The sequence below is a fragment of the Amblyomma maculatum genome, chromosome 7 (assembly GCF_055883805.1).
Source record: "Amblyomma maculatum isolate TAMU_Amacu chromosome 7, ASM5588380v1, whole genome shotgun sequence".
Classification (NCBI taxonomy): Eukaryota; Metazoa; Arthropoda; class Arachnida; order Ixodida; family Ixodidae; genus Amblyomma; species Amblyomma maculatum.
Window position 1 is genome coordinate 8,297,557 of NC_139350.1, and position 6,156 is coordinate 8,303,712.

At 43.9% G+C, this 6,156-nt stretch overlaps 1 pseudogene; it reads right to left on the reverse strand.

The window, feature by feature from the left end:
• Positions 1 to 362: 362 nt before the first annotated feature.
• On the reverse strand, positions 363 to 1,127 carry LOC146182680 (uncharacterized; annotated as a pseudogene).
• Positions 1,128 to 6,156: the final 5,029 nt, after the last annotated feature.

Genomic DNA, 6,156 nt, shown 5'->3' on the forward strand with positions numbered 1-6,156 from the left:
ATCCAGGGCCTTCTAGAGTCGCTTCGAGCCACGTTCCACCGAGGCCCAAGAAACAAAAAAGGCGGCAACAGCTCGAGGCCACAGAAAGAGACTTACAATCGGTGCGAAATGCAATTGCGGCACACAAGCCAATGGACTCGCACAGCCATTTTCTTCTGTCGCTGAGGACGCAAATGGATGCAACCCCAGCACATATGATCATGCATTTTAAGATGGAAATGCTAAACATTGCTGAAATGTACAGTAATGGGCAGTATCCAACTGGCCTGGCTGTGCGTGGCCCTTGTGATGAATAAAACCTTATTTCTCTAGTCGTACTTCAGCACCACATGTGCACACATCAACATGTTAGTGAATGCACTTCAGTGCCGCAGCCCAGCCGATGCCCGTTGCCATGGCACAGCTCCCTGGCTGCTCATGAAGTAGTCCTTAAAGAGCTCTCTTGTGGCAGCTGCAGAGCGGCTGTAGTTATGGCCCACTGGCGGCTCGAGGTCAAGCATGGCTGTTGCCTCTTCATCATCTCGCCACTAGCCTTGTGTCACGTTGCCGTACCAGTCCTCCGTGTCTGCATAATTTGGTGGCATGTAGGCTTCGTCTTCTTTAAGGAAATTGTGCAGCACACAAGCAGCCATTACAACGTAGTTCGCGTTCTCTGGTAGCAAATTTATCACTCTTCGAAAAATTCGGAATCTTGATGTCATGACTCCAAATGAATTTTCGACACACCTCCTGAAAATAAATTTATAACATACATAGCATGAGTCATCTGAAGAGGCACATTAAATATGCTAGCATCTTGTTTCACCAACCAGTGTTGCAGAAAATACTCTACTATTCAACAAACCTTGCACGGCTGAGTTTGTTGATAAATATGCGTTTCGCTTCATCCAGGCCTCTCCCCGAGTAATGCCGAAGAAAGTCTGTCCGAAGCTGAAACGCCTTGTCTCTAACAAACACATGTGGTGCCACTGTTGACGTTCCTGGCAACAGGTTTGGTGACGGCAGACCAAGAAGGCCACGGGTCAACAGTTTTCCCAGCCTTGAGGCCCCAACGTTCTTCCATCACTCTGCCTTCCATAGGCGTCAACGTCTAGTGTAAACTTTAGGTTGCTGTCGGCGACAGCCATCAAAACTATAGAGTATGTACCCTGTAAAGACCAACAGTTCATATATGCAAAACAATATTGTGGAAAAAAAAAGAATTGGTTAACGTGCGCATTACCTTATAGTTGAAGTACAGGCTGCCTGAATTTGGCAGGGCCTGAATCTGAACATGTTTTCCATCTATGGCAGCGAGACAGTAGGGGAAGTTCCACTTCTCAAAAAACCCTTCGGCCATTTGCTGCCAGTCAGTGGTCATTGGCACCTGTAGAGGCATTAAAGCAGATGCATGAGAGTATTTTCAGAGTAGAGTAGCAGTGTAAACCGAAGACGGGCATGCAGAGAGAACTCGTCCTGCAATTTCTTAAAATCCCTCCCTTTAAATGAAACACTCGTTCGTAAATAATTCACTCACTCAACCTCGTTTTAGGTTTACCTACTTTTTGAGGTACAAACTGTAGAGATTACCAACATTGTGCAGTACATTGAGTATTTCATGGCACTGATCAAGCATTACTTCCTCTTTGGGAGATGGAGGATGCACAAACGCTGTGCTAAATTTATTAAACCATTCATTTTAGGGAGGGTGTGACACACACAATAACAATTCTGGTAGCCGAAATCCCAGCATGCACATCCTGTGGATGGAAACACTGTACAAGTTTGCAAATAGGTTTGTTGTATATGCAGTGCTTTTTATATCTTCTGGTTGCATTACTTTGGACCTTTCTGACATATATTTCTTCCCTTTCTCACTTTAGGGCTTCCTTTTCTTTATCTCGTCTACACACTAACAGAGTGCATACAGATCGGACACTACCTGAGTGGCAGGACACTCATTGCTGAGCTATTTGAAAAACTCTTCGAATCAAGTGATTTTTAAAAGAAATCGCATATTATGCATTAGAGCAGTTTCTACATTCCATTTAGTATACTTCATGTCGAATTGCCTAAAGAAAAAACAACAACACGAATTGCATATTAATCCTGTCTGAAGCTCGTTGGTCTGGTGTGAGTGCTCCAGCCTCCATCACTGGTGCATTTGCAGAAAAGGAATGTGTTTCAAAATAATGAAATATAGAAGAACACCTATTCCCTATTCCTACCAGGAACGCACCTTCAGAACAATGGGCTGAAGAATCTCCCACAGCACCTCACCTGGCAGGTCTCACGCATAATTGTGTCGGCTGTAGACACGCCCACTCGGAAGGCCATAGCAATATCTTGAATCTGCATTCCCGATGCCATGTACCTGGTTGGAAGTATAAAAGCAATTTCAGCTTGGCATAATCGGGTCAGCGATTAGTCGGTGAAAGTGTGTACACTTCCTAGTCGTGCCTTATCGTCATGGCAAGTCACTGCGGCTGGGTGCGGAGCCCGCACACACGACCACGCATATGGCGAATGCCGCGCCGGTTACTAGCGTCCCTAGCGCATGACGTCAAGTGAATACCTCCTATAGGTTCCCGCACAACGAAGAGTTTCGTGAGCGGGGCTTCAACGAGCGCGTGAAGATCCTCAAACTTTCCTGGCGACATCCTGTAATACTTATTGAAGTAATCATGAGCTCATGAGCAGCGGCATCTGTAGAAATATATTATGACAAAACATCAGCACCACGAAAAAAAAAAAAGCATCTTATGTACTACACGGAAACTCTGAACTCACCGTGGGGTAGAATTCGGATTCTTTTTTCAGATTTTGCCAAATGGGTCACACCCACCAACGCAGCGGAATTGGAAGGCTGGCTAAAGCCTTCTTCTTTTTGAGAAGGCAGTACTCCTCGAACAAAAGGAGATGCATGAGAGAGTCGTCATGAACGGCACATAACTCCATCGCACTCGACTCTCCAGCGTCCATCTTTGCGAAAAAAGTGTGCTGACACATCCGCACGCCGCACCAAACTTAAATGCTTTCATTCTCAAAACAAAAAGCATATAAACAATAAAAAGTAATCATGATTTAATTCTTAAAACGCAAGATTTGCATTTATTTATTCAAATGTTTTGAAGAAGTGACGAAATCATATTTAAAACTGAGCTTGTTCGTTCTTGCAAGCCACCGAAACCGACTGCGAGCGTGCGTTGTTTACTAGCAATGTTGGTTTTCGCAGCGATGAATCGCGCTGACGCGACGCGTGTGAAACGAAGGGTCGTATTACGCACCGCTCTCAAAATCGCTCTCAAGGTTGAGAGCGTGACGTCAAAATGACGAGGCTCAGACATGTGAAGTGTGACGACATGACGGCTTTAGCCAATTACAAGCAGGCTAGGGCAAAGCCCCGCCCCGGAAACTTTTATTTGCACGACAAAGGAGCCGTGTGCAAACATTTTTCGTGAAAACGCAGCGAATAAAAGTATAAATGTTTTATTTACCTAACAAACATTGTTCGAAGCTCTAATACGGCAACTAAATATAGAAGCAATTTCAGTATTACAATTAAATGTGCTCCTAGGTAACGATTTTCGCCGCGAGGGTCAGCTGACGACAGTGAGGCGTGAACATGGCGGCCTGCAAAGAAACAGCTGATTTTCCCGTCTAGTTGCTGCTTTTTACGCGTAGTTTAAAATCGAGGTCCTCTGCGGATGTTGTTAGTTGCCGGAAAAATCTGACTGAAAGCAGTAAAGGCTAAGAACCTGCAGTGAACAGCTTGGTGAAAGTGTTTGTCACGAAAATAGCTTGCTGAAGAGTGGTTTTCATCAGCGCTTACCAGCGATGACAAGAGCGACGAGCGGTAGCCATGTGATCTAGTGTTGTTTCTTTGGAAAATACAAGAGGAAAATGAAGGCTACACTATTACTTCTGCCGATAGATGGAAGCTGACAGTATCAGTAAAGTAGGTGTCAGCCGCTATGCAAGAGCTCGCGACAGCAGTGCGGGAAGCGAGATCCGACGCACGACCCTCCACCACTGACTTGTCGTGCAAACCACAGTGACACGCTGCTGTGCTTCGTAACCAGTTGACTTCAGGCACATTGGACTCGGTTCTTCATATTGCGATTGATGCTGCTGCTGCTCCATTCCGTTCATGTTCAGTTGCTGATGTTGTTCTGTGTGAGGTACAGAAACCGACGTTTACGCTCCGTTTTGGTTTGTTCAAGAGAAAGAAAGCACTTTTTTTTTTGTTACTGTCATCGAGGCGAGAACGAGTTTGTTCTACCAGACCTCAGTTTAGAGGCGATAAAGGTAGGCCTGAGCAGGGATGTCTAGTGTGTTGCATTTCGCGCAGCGGTAAGAGTGATGGTGTTGGTCGCACATTGTTGCAAGGCCTCTCTGACGGTGTCATAGTTTCTGTTCGTGCTAGACGGTGTCCACTCTGTCGGCAGGAAAAGCAAGCGTATCATGCATGTGATGCCGCGAGCGAGCTGGAAATCGGCTCAATTTCTGCGATCGCACTATGACAACTAGCTTTCAAGTGCCTTTATATCCATCAAAGAATCTTTAGTGTTTCAAAATATGTTAATTTTACACACATTACGCATTCTCTTTCAATATTGTGTGAATTATGCACAAGCCTTTTCTATTAAAATATCAGTTTGAACAGAAGATGAATTTTTTGGTTATTTGTTGAAAAGACAGAAAATAAATGCCAATGACAAAAGTAGCTGTGCAAAATGTGTATATCACACATTTATGGTGTAGTCATTTATTGGATGCTTATAGTTTAGCTTCCTCTACTGTCTTCAAGCTGTTTAGCATTCTTCTTGACAGTGTTGCACGTTTTATTAGTGTAAAATAACCTTTATTCACACATAGCCCCAGCAATGGATTTGTTATGATTGCAGTTATTTTATTGTCACTAAGATTTTTGTCATTCAGCAGTCATTCTGGGCACTGAAGCCAAGTAAAATGCACTATTCTCCTAGCAGCTGCTACAGCAGAGAGCAAGACGTGTAATAGTCTACCATCCAGCTGGCTTTGTTATATCTGATATATAAGCATTTTGTATACTGCACCATGCATACAGTACCTATTTGTATAGGTAGCTTCAATATGCAATGGAATGGCTTCTTTGGGCCTAGTAATTTATTCTCGAATGTACATGTCAATGTTGTATGGTCAATGTATATCAAGGTGCTTCTCTATATGCTGCCTCTTTTGCAGTAAAAACACTCAAGTGAAATGCTGCTGCCAAGAAATAAGTGTTTCTACTGAATATAAGTGGCAGTAAAAAAAAAAAAGATCTTTGTTGGTAGTATTTTCTGATTACAGTCAGCATCTTGAACATTTGCTGCCTTGCTGTAATACTGCACTTTTCAGTGTTTACACCACAGTGACCACAGCCAACTGTACCAGGCTGCAAGACGGTAGCAGAGAAGAGACAGCGAGCTGGGACTGGGATGGCTTGGCGCTGGTGTAATCAGCCATGACTTCAGTGGGTAGTTGCCGTCTCATGGGTAACCAAAATATGACATCCACATAGGCCCATCTTTTGCTAATCTCAACATCTTTTGAGCATGCTTTAGCACTCAATTGAAGATCCATACTAAGTAGCCCACAGCCAGAATCGTAAACATTCGCAGGAATGCTTACAACGTGTGCCAATGCTGTTTAGGCAAGCATCATTGTAAGGACAGCCTTGTAACTTGGTAGTGATGATTACCTGCATAACAGAAGCCCCCCGATTTCTTAGGCAGCAAATAAATTATAACGCTATAAATATTTGTCTCCTATTGCTTTTGCCATGAACAAAATTTCACTGCAACATGCATTCTTTGGCATATAGCCCGTCTCAGCATATTCAGGAAATGTATCTCTTGCCGAAGCCGAAATCTAAGTCAGTCTCTCCCTGCAAGGCTTGTTTTAAAAAAGAAAAATAATAATAATAAAAATAAAAAAGTCTTGTCCTCAGAAAAGACTCCCGGTCTTTGCAGAAATGAAAAGAAGCGGGCGTTTTTACGGCGCATTCAATTTCAAGCCGCGAATGTGTCGCAGGCAGGGAGCGTGACAAATGGCCCGAAACCAGTCATCGAGGAGCAAGGCGCGCTGGACAATCAATAGTCCCTTCATCCTGTGCTTTACATATAAAGGGCAGGTATACAGAACCCTTTCGAC